The 19,184-nt window shown below is 42.2% G+C and overlaps 1 long non-coding RNA gene and 1 pseudogene across 1 annotated transcript; one reads left to right on the top strand and one right to left on the bottom strand.

Moving 5' to 3' along the window:
- Nucleotides 1-20: 20 nt before the first annotated feature.
- LOC126947342 (zinc finger protein 669-like) lies at nt 21-6,967 on the bottom strand (annotated as a pseudogene).
- Nucleotides 6,848-9,363, top strand: LOC126947343 (uncharacterized). The gene is made up of 3 exons (XR_007723025.1): nt 6,848-6,929; nt 7,933-8,043; nt 8,402-9,363. It is a non-coding gene; the product is annotated as an uncharacterized LOC126947343 (long non-coding RNA).
- The last annotated feature ends 9,821 nt before the right edge of the window (nt 9,364-19,184 follow it).

Genomic DNA, 19,184 nt, shown 5'->3' with positions numbered 1-19,184 from the left:
AGTGGCACAATCTCGCTCCCTGCAACCTCCGCCTCCTGGGTTCAAGTGATTCTCCTGCCTCAGCCTCCTGAGTAGCTGGGATTACAAGCATATGCTACCACACCCAGCTATTTTTGTATTTTTAGTAGAGACGAGGTTTCACCATGTTGGCCAGGATGGTCTCGATCTCCTGACCTCGTGATCCGCATGCACAGGGCTTCCCCCCAACCCCCCGTGGCCTTTTATGTCCTTGAAAAAGAACTAAGACAACTGAAATGTGCCACCATGCCCAGCTAATTATTTTCTTTGTTTTTGTTTTGAGACGGAGTCTGCTTCTGTCGCCCAAGCTGGAGCGCAGTGGTGCGATCTCGGCTCACTGCAAGCTCCGCCTCCCAGGTTCACGCCATTCTCCTGCCTCAGCCTCCCGAGTAGCTGGCGTGAGCCACCGGGCCCGGCTTTATTTTATTTTTTGTAGAGACAGGGTTTCACCACGATGCCCAGGTTGTTTCACATTGTTTTAATCCAGGCTGGTTATGAACTCCTGGGCTCAAGCAATACACACACCTTGGCCTCCCAAAGTGCTGGGATTATAGGCTGAGTCACTACACCCAACCTCTATATCATGACTTCTTTAGTGGCGCATAAGGTAACTGGAACGAGTGTAGGCTTTACCGCATCTCTTACATTCATAGGGTTTTTCTCCAGTATGAATTCTTTCGTGGAGGTGAAGGGAACTGAGGCGACTGAAGGCTTGGTCACATTGTTTACATTCATAGGGTTTCTCTCCAGTATGAGTACTTCTATGGTTACAAAGGGAACTCAAACAACTAAAGGCTTTGCCACATTGTTTACATTCATAGGGTCTCTCTCCAGTATGAATGCTTCCATGGTCATGAAGGGAAGTGGAACAGCTGAAGGCTTTATCACATTTGGTACATCTCTCTCCAGTGTGAGTCCTTTCATGCATCTTAAAACAAGAAAATCTGAGTGTTTTCCCACATTCCTTACATTCGTAGGGTTTCTCTCCAGTGTGAGTTCGTCCATGTATTAGACAAGAACCGGAAACAGTGAACGCTTTACCACATTGTTTACATTTATAGGGTTTTTCTCCTGTGTGAGTTCTCTGATGTCTTTCAACTGAATTGAGAAAATGAAAAGCTTTCCCACATATCGTACATTTATAAGCTGGATTTCCACTGTGCATTATCCTGTGTCTTCTAACACCTGGAACAGAAACAAAGAGTTTCCCACACTGTTCACATTTATATTGCTTCTCTCCATATGGTTTGTATCCTGAGTGAGCTAGGATGTGCCTATTAAGGAGGGAATGTATAAAAAGACTTTTCCACAAATACTGCATTCACATTGTTTTAATCCAGTAGAAATGTTCTCATTCAGATCAAGATTTGGAATGTGGCTGACAACTTGTCCATACTGACTACCTTCTTTGCTTTCACGCAGTCTCTGTGCCATATGATTTCTGTAAAAAAAAAAACAAGCACATTATTATTGGTTGGTTTAATAACTTTCTACTCATTCATAGGTCTTCGACTTACACTGCTACCAATACTAGGGAAAATGCATTTTTGTTTTGTTTTGTTTTTGTTTTTGTGCCATGACTGAATTATTTGAAAGTAAATGGGCTACTACTGAAAACACAGCTACCACCTGCATGGCTATGACCAAAATAGTAACATTCATATACACAATTTTGTAGTACTATTTTCAAGTAAACTGTTTTCCAAACACTGACTGCTACACTGATGTACGTTACATTTTGGGTGAAATTTTTCTAAAAGGAAATGAATTTCAAGTGACTCTTATTTGCTTTGATTGCTTGTTTTTAAATTCATTACATGCTAAGATTCCATCAGAGGACTTTATTTCCTCTTCTCGGTGCAAATTATCTTGTATCTTTCCCAAGTTTTTTGAAGTGATCTTCAATATTCTGGTCTTTCCATTTTTTCCTAAAATGCAGATGCACAAAATTATCATGAATTATTTCAAACTATAGAAACATTACTAGATTTCATGTTCATTGTACACAGTGCCCATGCCTGATTTATTCACCAAATCATTCCCTTGCCCCATTCCAAATCACAAATAGCACTGATGATAGGGAAATACTTCTGTAATTAAGTGAAATGTGTTGTCATTCTTACCTACAGAAGCCAGGTTCCTGCAGGTTTCCTGCATCACTTCTCTGTAGAGATTCTTCTGAGAAGAATCTAGCAAAGCCCATTCCTGCTGGGTAAAGTTCACAGCCACATCCTCAAAAGCCACGGAGTCCTAGAACATTCCACACATGTGGATAGAAGGATGAGTGAGACTGAGAGCACTGGGAATGTATACTCAATTCATAAGCTGTTTACATGATTCTAAAATTTCCAAGCATTTATTCTATGACTTGATTGTCACAACTCTTACTCTGTTCACACATACTCCCTCCCACACAGCAGTACTAATGCTAGAATTGAACTATTCAAAAAGGCAACAGCAAAGTAGAAACACCCATCTCATTAGAGAATCCAGGGAGTAAGATTACGATATGCTGCTAGGAGTTACCTTTTAACTTCACTTTGTACATTTCTAGTATCTGTCATACTAAAGTCCTACCTGATGTGCATAAGTGAGTTAATATTATCAGTCCTGAGACTACTTATTCTTAAAAATACCTGCTCGCAAAGTTCAATCTTTGTTTGTATTAGGAACTTACATTTTGAAAGGGATTCCACCAACCCAAGTAATAAGAATGACTCACTGCATCTAAATGGCTTATGCAGTATATTTTCCAAAACTTCTTCTGCTGAAAGTCTATTATTTTGTGTCACTGCAGTGGTGCTTAGGGAACCAGACACAAAAACACAGTCTGAACACTAAGTGTTCAATGAATTTCCCTGGTAGACAATATTTTACATGTGCTGTCACTTGTTAACTGTGGAAGTGAACCCATTCCACGTGATTACACCAAGAGAGAATAGGCTTATTAAATTTAATTGAGTAGTAAATAAAACCAATAATTGATATTTAACAATACTAATACAACAATTTTTCAAATTTCTATTGCACAATATCAAGGCAGAAAGGAATAAGAGGAAATAGGACACATGCTTTTTAAAATGACATTAATGTCACCACTTCCAGATGCTATTCCTATGAAACCACATAAATTCCCAAATCAGGTGGTTTTAGGCAAGAAAAACTACTCTTTCATATGTAGTAAAAATGACCAATGTCTAATCATTTTTAGTCATCTAAAAAAAGAGTGATGGCTTGTCTAACATACTTCTAAGATTTTCAAACAAAAATATTCAGGACAGCACAGTGTTAGCAGAGAGATGAGCAAGCAGACCAAAGGAAAAAAAAAAAGTCTTAATGACCCAGCATCTATATGGAAAGTTGAGGAATGATAGAGTAGGCACTATAGAATAGAAAAATAGGCCGGGCGCGGTGGCTCAAGCCTGTAATCCCAGCACTTTGGGAGGCCGAGACGGGCGGATCACGACATCAGGAGATCGAGACCATCCTGGCTAACACGGTGAAACCCCGTCTCTATTAAGAAATAGAGTAGGCACTATAGAATAGAAAAAGAAATTACATGCACTTTAAAATATGAGGCAAACCAGGCTGGCATCTACTTGGGAAAATGCATTGCATTCTTCTCTATTCCATGAACAATAATCATCTTATTATATATTCAAATACAAAAGATAAAACCAGAATACTTTCAGAAGTCACAGGAAGATTTTTTTTTTTTAATGAAGGATTAGGCAGAATTTTTTTTATGTAAGAAAAAAGTGATAAAGGAACAGACAAACTCAAACATATTAAAATTTAGGGAATAAAAAGAAAATAGAGTGGGCCAGGCGTCGTGGCTCACGCCTGTAATCCCAGCACCTTGGGAGGCTGAGGCAGGGGATCACCTGAGGTCAGGAGGTTGAGACCAGCCTGGCCAACATGGCAAAAATCCCGTCTTTTTGTTGTTTGTTTGTTTGTTTATTTGTTTTTGAGACGGAGTCTCGCATTGTCCCTTGGGCTGGGGTGCAGTGGCAAGATCTTGGCTCACTGCAACCTCCACCTCCCGGGTTCAAGCAATTCTCTTGCCTCAGCCTCCCGAGTAGCTGGGATTACAGGTGCCTGCCACCACGCTCAGCTAATTTTTTCGTATTTTTAGTAGAGACAGGGTTTCACCATGTTGGCCAGGCTGCTCTGGAACTCCTGACCTCGTGATCCGACCACCTTGGCCTCCCAAAGGGCTGGGATTACAGGCATAAGCCACCGTGCCAGGCCTAAAACCCTGTGTTTACTAAAAATATGAAAATTAGCTGGGTGTGGTGGTGGGTGCCTATAATCCCACTCGGGAGGCTGACACAGGAGAATCACTTGAACTCGGGAGGCGGAGGTTGCAGTAAGCAGAGATGGCGCCACTGCACTCTAGCCAGGCTACAGAGCAAGACAGCATCTCCAAAAAACAAAAAACAACACTCAGACACCCAGATAAGAGGATACACATGTGTCCACTGTCATAAATTCTTCACCAAGCTACAAGAGGGGAACTGACATTTTGGTGAATCTTTATAAATCATCAATTTATCTATCACACTTTTATTTCACCAGTAGCATTTACAAAGCTAAGTCCTACAATTCCATTTGAAATTACCCTTAAAAAGAACAGAACTTTAAAACTTACTACACTCACTCTGGGGAAGAAATAAATACGAATTTTTAGCAAATGAAATACATCATTTTACCTAGCCTCTTTGGAAATAGTATTTTTATCTTTCAAGCTGTACTGACAAAATGTATCTTACAGTCAGTGAAAACCTGAAACTCAAATAAGCGGACAAGCCTTTTCAAGGTAACAAACTCAGGGAGAGGCAGTGCTGACTCCAACGCAGACCTTTCTAAGTGTCACGGCAGGCCATTCTATCCCTTAGGACACCCATCCTGTTCAGTAAAGTACTCAATGACCACCTAGGAGGCACTGGCACTGCTCTTTGTCCTCCTGTGTGCCTTAAGTGCATTTTAATATTCAGGTTCTTGCACATCCTCTCTGGGTGGGTTTTCCTTGTCCTTTGGGATGGCTTTTCTCTCTTCACAAGTCTAAGACAAGCTAGAGAGCAGAAATCATTTCTGCCTTTTCCTCTCAATATCAGCATCCAATTGGCAAACCATCAATGTGTCTTCGAGGAATAAAAACTCAGGCTGGAGGAATAATTTTAATGACCTAACATTGTAGGTCATGACATTACATTGTATTGTCCATTAATTTTAATGTCCTAAAATTTTAATGACCCTAAGGGGTCACCATTTTAGATGAAACTATACCAGGAGATTCCTCTAAGGCCAAGAGCATCCAGCTGCTCCCCTGAGAGACTCTACCCCCTACCTCAGGCTGTCCTTGGGGATGAGATGACCCCGGGGCTGATACTCACTAGACCCTCCAATAGACATGGCCACTGTGGGTATCCTGGGTCATCCCCAGACAGTTCTAAAATGCCAGGACTAGGAAAAGACAGGAGAGTGGCTGAGGACACAACACCCTGTAAAGTTTTCACGGGGGGACCTCAACCTAAAGACATTTTGGTAATATGTACACTTAGGAAAGATGAAAAGAAGAGAGGCACAAAGATTTTTTTTTACAGTAGAGTGTCAGATGATTTATTCTCCGCTTTCCTCTCATGTAAAATGTTTGGAAACAGAAAAATATTTTGGCCAAGGTGCCTCACGCCTGTAATCCCGGCGCTTTAGGAGGCCGAGGAGGGTGATCAATTAAGGTCAGGAGTTCGAAACCAACCTAGCCAACATGGCGAAACCCTGTCTCTACTAAACATACAAAAATTAGCTGGACGTGGTGGTGGCGCCTATAAGCCCAGCTACTTGGGAGGCTGAGGCAGGAGAATCGCTTGAACCCGGGAGTCAGAGGTTGCAGTGAGCTGAGACTGCATCATTGCACTCCAGCCTGGCGACAGGGTGAGACTCCGTCTCAAAAAAAAAAAAAAAAAAAAAAAAAAAATATATATATATATATATATATGTGTGTATATATGTGTATATATGTATATATATGTGTGTGTATATATATGTATGGTTTGCTTCCTCATTCACCTTATCAAAGCCTCTCATTTACGCCCCTCCCGTGGACCCCAAACCACAAACCATGACTGCGGTACCCGTTTATGAATCGCGTTTGCTCAAACACGCCCGTTTAACGTTTTAACAAAGCCTCAGGTTAATTTTAGGGGGAGAAAGGTGGGACTGGAAGCTCCATGAACCACAGCTCCTCCCACGCTGGAACCCCGCACACCGAGTCGGGGCTCTCCCGGATCACCCTCCCGTGGTCACCGCACTACCTGGGTGGGGGAGGCGCGGGGTTCCCGAGAGGGCTCCGGCCGGCGGAAGTGGCGCCCGCAGGTACAGACAGGACGCAGGGGTCCCGCTGCCCGCGCCGCCCGGCCCTGCGCAGAAGGGGACTGAGGCCCGGCTGCGCCGCCGCGACTCGGTCCGCAGGTTCCGCAGCCCATGGCTGGTTCCAGCAGGTTTCACCCAGCCCTCTTCCCCACTTCCGGAAGCCAGGCGCAGTCCACTCACCGTTCCTCGGCTTCCCGGGTGTCCCGGCGTCAGCTAGGGATGTCCCAACACCCGCAGGTCACAGGGTGGCCGAGGCTGCTGCAGAGCCACCGGGCCTCCCAGAGCCAGGAAGTAGCAGCGGAGACTCACAGGAAGAGCCTACGGTGGCGAAGGCGAGACAAAGCGCCCGCCAGCCGGATCCCGGAAGCCGCCCTCTCCTTTCCGGCGGCGCGCCTGATTGACGGGTCCCCACCCCAGCGTCCCTGATTGTCTGGGGCTTCAGGCCCCGCCCCCTCAGGCCCTGAGTGACAGGAGATTGCGATCTCACGTGAGGCTGGATGAGGCCAGAATGACCGTTTTGGCCTAGCGGTTTATAGGGGGTGCGTCCTTCCTGCGCTGGGATCTGACCACTGCAAGGAGCACATTCGCATTTAACCTTGTATACAAGATTATAGCTATTTTGCGTAATAAGATATAAAATTGCAAGCAATATAATGGCAATTCTGTAACTGCCCAGTGGGTTCACCTTGCCCGCTACCTAGACAGAGCCGATTTCTCAAGACGGGGGGAATAGCAATAGAGAAGGAGTAATTCACGCAGAGTCGGCTGTGCGGGAGACCGGAGATTTGATTTTTATTTTATTTTATTTTATTTTTTTTTATTTTATTTTATTTTATTATTTCTGAAACAGAGTCTTGCTCTGTCGCCCAGGCTGGAGTGCAGCCTCGGAGTTTTATGATTATTCAAATCAGTCTCCCTGAGCATTTGGGGATAAGAGTATTTAGAAAGTTTATTTTGCCAAGGTTGGGGATGCTTGTGCATGACACAGCCTCAGGATGTCCTGATGACAGTTGCCCAAGGTGGTCAGAGCACAGCTTGGTTTTGTTGGAGATAAATGCTCGGTGACGCAAAGTGAAACCAGCACTTAAGCAAAAGTTTTCTCAGCAACGCAATTTACCTCTGCGGAAGCGTGCTGCTCGCATCAATCACAATCGCAAGAGCACACGGAACAAAGGAAAGCAGGGGTTTTTATTCCTAATGCAATCCCTACCTCTGGCATGGGCTGGGGCCAGACCTCAAGATCTAAACTGACCCCGTTGGCTATTTGTGAATACTTTCCCAAATAAGGAAGGGGGAAGGGAGTCGTGAGTTACAACGGTGGGACGTGTGGTTTGGAAGGGAGAAATGGGTGCAGAGCAGGTAACCAAGGGAACAGATGTGAGTGATTGATTAGAACTGACGGGGGGAAGGTTGTTTACAGTAACTAAGGGCAAGGAGGCATGGAGAACAAGAAAGTTGAGTTCGAGAACAAAACACAAGAACGTTAACATGCCAAACCTTGGAAGAGAAACTGACTGTATCTGACAGTTTTACACATTTTAGGGAGACAGGAGACATCAATCAACATATGTAAGATGAACACTGGTTTGATCCGGTACAACCTGAAGCAAAAGTGGGTCAACTCGAAGCCAGGAGGGGGCTTCCAGGTCACAGGTAGGTGAGAGAGGAACGGTTGCATTCTTCTGAGTTTCTGATGAGCCTTTCCAAAGGAGGCAATAAGATATGCATTCTTCTCAGCGAGCAGCGGATGACTTTGAATAGAATGGGAGGCAGGTTTGCCCTAAGCAGTTCCCAGATTGATTTTTCCCTTTATCTTAGTGATTTGCGGGGCCCAAAATATTTTCCTTTCCAATTTCCCCCTTTTGTTTTAAAAATATTTTGGAGAAAGCATTTTAGAAGAAAATCAGTCTCTGGTGGCAGGTTTTGTCTGACTTCTCATGGAGTAGCTGAGATTACAGGCGAGCGACACCACACCTAGCTTTTTTTTTTTTTTTTTTTTTTTTTTTTTTAGAAACGGGGGTCTCCCTCGGTTGCCCAGGCTGTCTCTGGTGCCCAACGCAGGGCTCCCCGTAATCTCTACAAATAATCCAGTGAAGGAACACCAGAGCGTGGAAAGCTGAGGACGACCGACAAAGGACTCCCGAGTAGGTTTTCACTTCAAGCTCTAGGGTAAGGAGGGCGCTCGGGGAATTCCAGGGAAACCTCGGGAAAATGTGGGTCGAGCTGAGAGTAAGTTCGCTAATTACTTAAGCCTTGTGCAGCAGTTACTGCGCCGCGGAGGGGTAATTGTCAGTACCCAAAATCTCACATCTTTGTTCCGTCTGGTAGACAAGTATTCTCCTTGGTTCCCGGAATATGGAACCATGAATGTAGAAGATTGGGACAAGGTCGGATCAGACTTAAAACGAGCACAACAAGAGGGCCGCGATATTCCCGTCTCTGCTTGGTCTGTGTGGTCTGCAATTAAAACAGCCCTGGAGCCCTTCCACACTGAGGAGGAGAAGGAGGATTTTCAGGATGACATAGGAAAGTTGAATAATCAGGAGTCTAATTATCAGCTAAGTGAACCATGACAGTCTCGTTTAAAAAAGGGCGAGAAACGGGAAGGTATGTATGTTCATCTCCAAAGACTTATAAAAGAAACTGTGCCACCTACTGCGCCTTTAGGGGAAGGTCTGGAATGGCCACCCCCAGGCCAGCCTCGTGAATATTTGGAAGGGGAGCCTGAGACCCGCGCCTTGCCGCTCCCATTGTTGCAGGCCCCGCCAGTAACTATGGCGAAGGGAAGCTTCAGGCTTGTCCAACAGCCAATTAGGATGAGGGAATGATCTAGGCTTGCCCACCTGTTAATTATGGTAGAGGAGTGCTGCGAGCGGGTCCAAATACAAATTATGGCACAGGGACAATCCAGGCATCCATTCGCCAGGCACAAGAAATGGGGGATTTGAATGCTTGGCAGTTTCTGGTAATTATTTCACCAGCTGAGGAGGCTAGAGAACTTGTTCAAGCATGCTGGGAGCCATTTCCTTTTAAAATATTAAAAGACTTAAAGCAAGCAATTGGACAATATGGGCCAAATTCCCCTTATGTTCATTCCTTGTTACAATGTGTGGCTTATAACAGACGTTGAATACGTATGGATTGGGAGGCATTAGCCCGATCCACCCTGTCCCCCTCTGAATTTCTCCAATTGAAAACCTGGTGGACGGATGAAGCAACAAATCAGGCAGAAATGCTCAAGCCCAACGTCCCGTTAATATCACACCTGATCAATTGCTTGGAATCGGACAGGCATGGGGTACTCTAAATCAACAGATGGTAATGGGTGATGAGGCTGTTGATCAGCTCAGAACTACATGCCTAAGAGCCTGGGAAAAAATTCACGACCCTGCTACTGCTTATCCTTCTTTTCACACATTTCAACAGGGTCCAAGGGAGCCTTATCCTGATTCTATCGCCCGTTTGCAGGATGCGGCTCAAAAGGCTATTTCCAATTCTCATGCCAAGAAAGTGATCGTTCAGCTGCTTGCTCATGAAAATGCTAATACAGAATGTCAGGCAGCAATTAGAACTATTAAGAGAATGGCAGATCTAAATGAGGAAAAAACTTTAAGTGAATACATTAAAGCCTGCGATGGCATTGGGGGGCACTTATATAAGGCCAGCCTCCTTATATAAGGCCAGGGGGAGAGAGGGGGATGCTATTACTCCCCATATCGTGGGGGGTTTCTCACCCCCTGCGATGTGGATTGTAACAGTGAGGGGGAGAGAGAGGATCGCTATTACTCCCCTTTACGATGTGGATCTTAATAATTATTCCCCCCTGAAATGTGTGTTCATTATTAGCAGTCTCTTTTGTTCACGATATTAGGAACAATTTCACAGGTTATGTGTACACAGCCTGCGATGGGAGAAAGATTACCATCCTCTGCACCTCCCGATATTAGGAACCATATCACACAATGGGTGTACACTTTTTCGGAGATTTGGGGTAATGTCTTCCTATTTTTCCCTGAATATTCGGAGACATATCACAGGGTGGCTGTACACCCACTACTCTCTTGGCAGGAACATCATACTTTACCTACTGGAAATTAGGAGCAATATCACAGACTGGGTGTGAAGCCACTGTCATACTGGAAGTAATATCATGCTCTCCCCCCAAGTTATGAGGAACAATATCACAGGGGGGTGTGTACCTTCTCCGGTAGGGGTAGTAGTATCATCATCTCTTCCTTTAGATGACAGGAACAATATCACAGGGTGGGTGTACACCCCGTGTGTTTTTGGAAGCAATGTCATTCTCTCTTCTTCTAGGTTTTCGGATTCATATCACAGGCAGGGTGTACACCCCTTGTTGTATTGGAGGGAGTCTCATCCTCTTTCAACCTGCATCTTTAGAACAATATCCCATGGGGGCTGTCCATCCCTTCAATATTGGTACTAATACCATCTTCTCCTTTCCTGGATATAAGAAACAATATCACAGGAGGGGTGTACACCCCTTGCAATATTGGTAGTAATATCACCTCTCCCTTGTGGTTATTAAGGACAAAATCCCAGGGTGACTGAACGGTTCCTACTTTATTGGGAATAATATCCACTCACCTCCTGGATATCAGGAACCATATCACTGAAGAAGTGTCCACCCACTTCGATATTGTCAGCCATGTCATCTTCTTCCCGCCTGGATATTAGGAACGATACCCCGGGTTTGGGGGCGCTGTACACCCACTGCAATATCGAAAGTAAAATCAGCCTCTTTCCCGCTGGATATTAGGAACTCTATCACAGGTGTGTGTGCACCTTCTGGGATATTGGGAGTACTATGAGCCTCCACCCCGCTGCATATTAGGAACAATATACGGGGGGCAGGGTGGTTACAGCCCCTGCGATATTGAGAGCAATATTCTTCTCTTTCCCCTGTACATTAGGGTCTACATCACAGGGGTCTGTACACCTTCTGCGATATTGGGATTAATGTTGTCCTCTCCCCTACTGAATGTCAAAAACAGTATCATAGAAGGGTGTACACCCCCTGCGATATGGCCAGTAATATCATCGTCTCTACCTTTGGATACTAGGAACAACATCACAGAGGGTGTGTACACTCCCCTGCGATATTGGGCATAATGTTATCCTCTCTTCCCCTGGATATTAGGACTGATATCCCTGGTGGTGGGAGGTGGAGTACATTAAGAACATTATCACTGGGTGGGTGTACACCCTGCGATATTGGGTGTAGTATCCTCCTCTCTTCCCTAGGATATTAAGAACAATATCACAGGAGGGGTGTACCTCCACAGCCCCTGTGTTATTGGGAGCAATAGCATCTTCTCCCCCTCTCGATATAAGGAACAATATCCCAAGGTGGGTGTACATCCCCTGCGATATTGGGCGTAATGTCTTCATCTTCCAACGTGGATATTGGGCATAGTGTCACAGGGGGGTGTAAGCCTTCTTCGATATTGGGAGTAATATCATCCTCTCCCCTCAGGATTGTAGGCAAAATATTGAAGTGGTTTTACAACTCGTGTGATATGGGCAGTAATATCATCCTCTCCCCACCTAGATGTTAGGAACTATATCACAGGCAGCTGTACACTTCTTTTTTTTTTTTTTTTTTTTTTTTTTTTTTTTGAGACGAGTCTAGCTCTGTCGCCCAGGCTGGAGTGCAGTGGCCGGATCTCAGCTCACTGCAAGCTCCGCCTCCCGGGTTTACGCCATTCTCCTGCCTCAGCCTCCCGAGTAGCTGGGACTACAGGCGCCCACCACCTCGCCCAGCTAGTTTTTTGTATTTTTTAGTAGAGACGCGGTTTCACCGTGTTAGCCAGGATGGTCTCGATCTCCTGACCTCGTGATCCGCCCGTCTCGGCCTCCCAAAGTGCTGGGATTACAGGCTTGAGCCACCGCGCCCGGCCTCGGCTGTACACTTCTTGTGATATTGGGAGTCCTATCCTCTCCCATCATGGATATTCAGAACAATATTACAAAGGAGGTGTACACCCCCTGCCATATTGAGAGTAATATTATGCTCTCCCCTTCGGGATACTAAGAACAATACCGCAGGAGGTGTGTACAACCCCTGTGATATTGAGAGTAATATCATCCTCTCCCCCTGAATATAAGAAACAATATCACAGGAGGATGTACACCTCCTGTGATATTGGGAGTCATATCATTTTCTCTTTCTCTGGATATTCGGAACAATATCACAGTGGGTGTGTACACCCCCTGCGATATTGCCACTAGTATCATCGTCTCCCTTCCAGGATATAAGGTATACACCCCCTTGTGATATTGGGGGTAATATCTTCCTCTCCCCCGCTGGCTATTAGGAACAATGTCACAGAAGGGGTGTACACCCCCTGCTCTATTGGGAGTGATATAGTCCTCTCCGTCCCTGGATATTAAGAACAATATCACTAGGGAGTGTACACCTCCTGCAATATTGAAACTAATATCATCCTCTCGCCTCCTGGATATTAGGAACCATATCACAGGGGTGGTGTACACCCCCTGCGAAATCGGAAGAAATGTCATCCTTTCCACCTTTGGATGTTAGGGACAATATCACGGGGGAGGTCTATGCCCCCTGCGATATTTGGAGTCCTATCATCCTCTCCCACCCAGGATATAAGGAACGAGATGACCGAAGGGTTGTACACCCACTGCGATAGTTTCAATAATGTCATCCTCTACCCCCTGGCTATTAGGAATAACATCATAGAGGGGTGTACACTTTCTTCGATATTGGGAGTAATATCCTCTCCCCGCCGGATATCAGGAACAAGTCTATTAATTATTAATATTAATAAATATAAGAAAAATTAAGAGTAATCATCGATGTTAATAATCACAATAAAGATAGTAAAAATTAATACTGGTTAAAAATGTTAATGATTAGTATTAATAATTAATAGTAATATCACTGTTAATAATAAAATAATGATATCAGCAATAATGTTACTTAAATCAATACTAAGTGATGCTGGTAATAAAATAATAATTAATATTAAGAACTAATAATATTGTTAAACGTGATTAATGTTAATAATTAATTTTAAGTATGCATAATCATATATTTAAAATAATTATCCATAATTAATAAATGGATTCCTATTAATTAATAGTATCATTGATAATTATTAAAATCGATCATTGATGTTTAATAATTAATTATATTATTACTCCTAATACCACAGGGGGTGTACACCTACCTGTGATGCTGTTCCTAATATCCAGGGACGGAGAGCATGATTTTAGTTTTAATATCGCAGTAGGTGTACACTCACCGCGTGACACTGATCCTAATATAAACGGGGGTAGAGTATGACATGACTCCAAACATAGCAATGAATGGACAGCCACCCGGTGATACTGCTCCTAATATTCATGGAAAGTGTGTATTATATTACTCCCAATATCACAGGGAGGGTACAGCTCTTCTGCGATATTGTTCCTAGTATCCGGAGGGGGAGAGGATGATAATAATTCGCAGGCTGTGTTCACCCGCCCAGTGATATTGTAATTAATATCCTGGGAGGGAGAGGATGATATTACTCCCCGTCGAGCAGGAGGCGTACACCCAGCCTGGGATATTGTTCCAAATATCCATGGAGGGGAGCGGTTGATATTACTCCAAATATGGCAGGGGATGTACATCCACCCTGTGACATTCTTCTCAATATCTCAAGGCCGAGAGGCTGATATTACTCCCAGTATCGCAGACACTGTACACCCCTGTGTGATAGTCTTCCTGATATCCCGAAGGGGAGAAGACGGTATTAATCCCCATATTGCAGGAGGTGAACACCCACTCTGTGATATCTTTCCGAATTTGCAGGGGTAGAGAGGATAATATTCCCAATATTGCAGAAGATGTACACACCCCCTCCCCCTGTGATATTATCCTGAATATTCCAAGGCACAGAAGATGATGTTACTCCCAATATCGCAGAAAGTGTACACCCCCCAGGGATGTTGTTCCCATGATCCAAGAGGGGAGAGGATGATACGACTTTCAATATCGCAGGGGTGTACACGCCCCCAGTGATGCTGTTCCTAATTTCCACCTGGGAGAGGATGATATTACTCCCAATATCGCAGGGGTCATAAACACTCCTTTGATATTGTTCCTAATATTCAGGCGGGGAGAGGATGATATTCCTCCCTATATTGCAGAGGGTGTACACCCGTCTTTGATACTGTTCGTAATGTCTAGAGGGGGAGATGATATTACTCTCAGAATCGTAAACACGCTGTGTGTCCACCGTGGATCCTAATATCCAGGGAGGGAAATTACTCCCCAAGACGTGGGGGGTGTCCACCCCGCCTGTCACATTGTTTCCTATACCCAGGGAGGAGAGGATGATATCGCTACCAATATCGAAGAAGTGTACACGCCCCCTGTGATATGGTTCCTAATATCTTCGTTGGGAGAGGATGATATTACTCTCAATATCACAGGGGTTGTCCATCCCGCCTGAGATATTGTTCCTACTATCCAGAATAAGAGAGAATGATATTACTTCCAATAGTGCACGGCGTGTCCCCCGCCATGTGATATTGTTCTCAAGAGCTAAAGGAAGAGAAGAGAATATTATTCTTTGTACTGCAGGGGGTGTACAACCAACTGCGATATTGTGAGGCACCCCTTGTGAAAACAAGAAAGACTGGAATTTGATGAGACTCCAGTACCACCTGGGCAGCTCTGCCTTCCCCCACAGTCTCTCCAGCTCCCTTTTCTGTCCCGTGGGTGTAGGAGAACAGCTCTCCGCAGCAGGGTCCCACCCAGGGCTTCAGAGGACTTGATGGATTCACTCTTTCCTTCTGTTAGCAACACCAGGCACGGCTCTCTGCTGCGGATACTAACAAAACATTTTCTCTGTTTAATTTCTGAAAGGAATTTCTCTGGGATTTCCTGAACCATCAGGAGGGTCCCCGCATAAGAGATCATTTAAGCCACGGGGAGATCAACTTACATGAATTTTCAAAAGAAACAACTAATCAGTTGCTTGCATTTTCTGTTGTACTGTTACTCAGATCTGTTGATGAAGGTCTACTATCAGTTTTTAAGGTAATTTACAGGGAAGAAAATCATTAATTAGATTAACTCATTCAGCTATGAAAGGATATAGTTTATTTTTCAAATGTAATTAACTATTAATCATCTTTTAGTATATCTGAGTTACAGTATCCTCCATCAGAAAAAAAAGTGACTGGATTACACATAAGTTTATATTCTCTATCACAGATCAATCAATATTAATCTTAGCTAAAATAATTTAACTTGTTTCTTAAAAACACATTTGCTTTTGTATGTAACAGCAGCTAAGTATTGAAAATCAAAGAGCAAATTATAAAACAGGATTAACCAAATATTAGGAAATTTTTACAGATGTTTGCTGCATCGATGGGGTAGGATATTTGCATCATCAATAAACTAATTCTTTTATTATTTCAAAGTAAATAATTTAGGTTAGAATATTTGTTATTGACATTTTAATCTTTTTTTCAAATTATACATTTGACAGTTATTTTTAAAAATGTTTAAATGTTCAAAGAAAAATTACTAGAAATAGAAAAACTAATGTGAAAAGTAACAGCCCTCAAGAATTCCATCTCCCAGAAATAACTACTGTTAATAATTAGGTAGTGTTGCTACCACATTTTTGCTATGAGTGTACCAAAGTGAGTTCGTAGGAAGGTACGTTGTGTTTTATAGCTAGCATTTTTCATTAACAGTGTGTTTTTGGCATCTTTGTTCTGCCTTATTCTTTTTGTCAGCTGTTTGATATTCCATTTTATCAATATGTTATTATTTACCTAAGCAGTCCTTCATTGATGGATGAGTTGTAATGTTCCTGATGTAGAAAATTCCTAATTATTATGCTGAAATGAACATCTTTGTTCATTTGGGCACTTATGTAAATACTCTTAAAAAGTAAAGTTCTAAGACAAAAGATATCAATAAGGTTTTTTAAAATTCTTTTCTTTTATTTATTTATTTATTTTTTATGAGACAGGGTCTCGCTCTGTCGCCCAGGCTAGAGTGCAGTGGTGCAGTCATGGCTTATGATAGCCTCGACCTCCTGGGCTCAAGCCATCCTCTTGCCTCAGCCTCCCGAGTAGCTGGGACCACAGGCGCGAGCCATCATATCCAGCCAAGATTATGTTTTTATTTTCATTCTTTTTTTATGTTTACTAGATGTTTATAATTATTTCATTAATTGCCTATTAATGTATTTTCTCCATTTATTTCAGTTTCATTTTTCCCACTGGTTCATTAGCCTTATTTGTGTACATATTGCTTTGTTATTTGTTCATAGGTTTTGATTTTTTTTTTCTCTGGCTTCACATTTGGAGTCATTCTGAAAAGAATCTAATCTATTGAGTGGAAAATTTTTCAAAATTGTGTAAATTTAACCAATTGAGATGGCTATGGTGTTGACTGTTGTCTATACCGTTGTCATTCCTAAAGCAGGGCATGAACAAGATTAATTTCTTTTCTGGTGAATTAATGTGAATTGTCTGCCACTGCAGGCTTTATCTTCAACATCTTATCGCTTCTTAAAATGAGTTATTCATTTGCAAACTTGTGAATGTTGGGGGGCACTGTCCTCATAAATTGTTATAAAGAATCAGTGATTTTACTATTCTTTCACCCAAAATTGCCATACATTTGATGTTTATTCTTGCTTTAATTTTAGCAGGATTCATGTTGCTCTAATAGGATCTCTGTTCAAATTGCTGTCTTAGTTTCCTTATTATAATTCCTCAAAATAGACCCTGTTCAGACATGTTATAACAAGTTAGTACAAGTTTATTTAGGTGCAAAATATTTTTGTAATCTATGCATAGTTTTTTCCATGTGCATTTTCCATGAACTTTTTGAAGATCCTTCATATTTTTTGAAGAGTTTCAAATAATTTTTGAACATATTTTTAAACTATTACAAGAAAATTATCTATAGAACCGAATTTCAGATTTACCAAGTTTGTGATAGGTATAATAACCAATGGAAATACCAGCTTAGCAGCTTAGGCAGCTTAGCTATTAAAATAGAATTGGAGTTAAATGATTATAGAGATATTCAGTAAAGACCTGCAGGCATTGAAAAGAATTAAAAAATTTAGAAATAAAATAACATGATTATATGTGCCATTTAAAAGGAGAGAGATCAGAAAAAAAAATAAGAACACTGAGAAGGACCAATAATAGCAAATGTTACATAAAATGTAAGGATAGTAAAGCCATTGCTGTTCTCCACAGGAGCACTGACATTTCTTTGTCAATAGTATCACTGAATCTCCTGCTTCCATTTCCAAAATCCTGTCTTTGTGAAGCAGGGTTTTTTTTTTGTTTGTTTGTTTTGTGTTTTTTTTTTGCAGTGACAGCAATCAAAACAAGATTACAAAGTAGACTGGACGTAAGCACCACATTTTGGGTGTCACTGTCTCCCATCACCCCCTGATGAAACTGACTAGCTGCAGGAAAACAAGCTCAGGGCTCCCACTGATTCTACATTATGGTGAGTTATGTAATTATTTCATTATATATTAAAATGCAATATAATAAAATATGAAATAAATGTAATGTACTTGAATCATCCTGAAACCATCTGCCCAGTCCATGGATAAGTTGTCTTCCACAAAACTAGTCCCTGGTGCCAAAAAGACTGGGGACTGCTGCAATATAGAAAGAAAAATATAAAGAGAGAAAAACACAAAGTCTATAACATCTTGAATAACACATGCACTGATGCTGTACAGAATATACTAATTACATTCATTCATTTAAGTATTAACCAATACCTACAAACCACATACAAATGCCTGGAATTGTTTTAGGAGAACAGTGAATGAAAGAGCAAGAAAGAAAGATAGCAAATTAAAAACATACATGTATGATTATCAAAGTGAGACCCCATCTCTATAAAAAATATTTACACATGCACGTCAAGTTGCAATGAGTACTAAGAACAAAAATGAAGAATAAGAGAAGAGACAGATAAATTAATTCATGTAGAATGATCAAGGAAGTTTTTCTGCAATTACAGCGGTTACCATCACAGGTTTTAGAATCAGACGGATGCCAGTTTAAATCCTGGCTCTGCATCTTATAGCTGGGTGTCCCATGGACAATTTATTCCACTTTTAAATCTCAGTTTTCAAATTTCTACATGTTTATTATTAGAAATAAAAGCACATGAAAAAGCATAAAGAATCAAGCAAAGAAAAATGATGAGACTGTGTAATGAATCAAGAATAATGGTTATAAAAATGGAGACAATAAAACTGTCAAACTTATCAGACAATTCTGAAGATCAGAAGAAAAATATACATAAAGAATTTAGCATGTCATGTGGCATAGTCCATGGTAACTACAATTATTATCCTCATCTTACTAAGGGAAAATATATATCATACTTGGGCATTAAAAAAGCTGTGAGACATGGTTTTTCAAATTATGCAAACACATAATTAAAGATTCAATTTTATGTTAAATTAAATAGTTCTACCTTTAACTTTTTTTTTTTTTTTTTTTTTTTTTTTGAGACGGAGTCTCGCTGTCGCCCAGGCTGGAGTGCAGTGGCCGGATCTCAGCTCACTGCAAGCTCCGCCTCCCGGGTTTATGCCATTCTCCTGCCTCAGCCTCCCGAGTAGCTAGGACTACAGGCGCCCGCCAACTCGCCCGGCTGGTTTTTTTTTTTGTATTTTTTAATAGAGACGGGGTTTCACCGTGTTAGCCAGGATGGTCTCGATCTCCTGACCTCGTGACCCGCCCATCTC

This window comes from Macaca thibetana, unplaced genomic scaffold (assembly GCF_024542745.1).
Source record: "Macaca thibetana thibetana isolate TM-01 unplaced genomic scaffold, ASM2454274v1 unplaced_scaffolds155, whole genome shotgun sequence".
Classification (NCBI taxonomy): domain Eukaryota; kingdom Metazoa; phylum Chordata; class Mammalia; order Primates; family Cercopithecidae; genus Macaca; species Macaca thibetana.
This window is presented reverse-complemented; position numbering and strand designations above follow the sequence as displayed.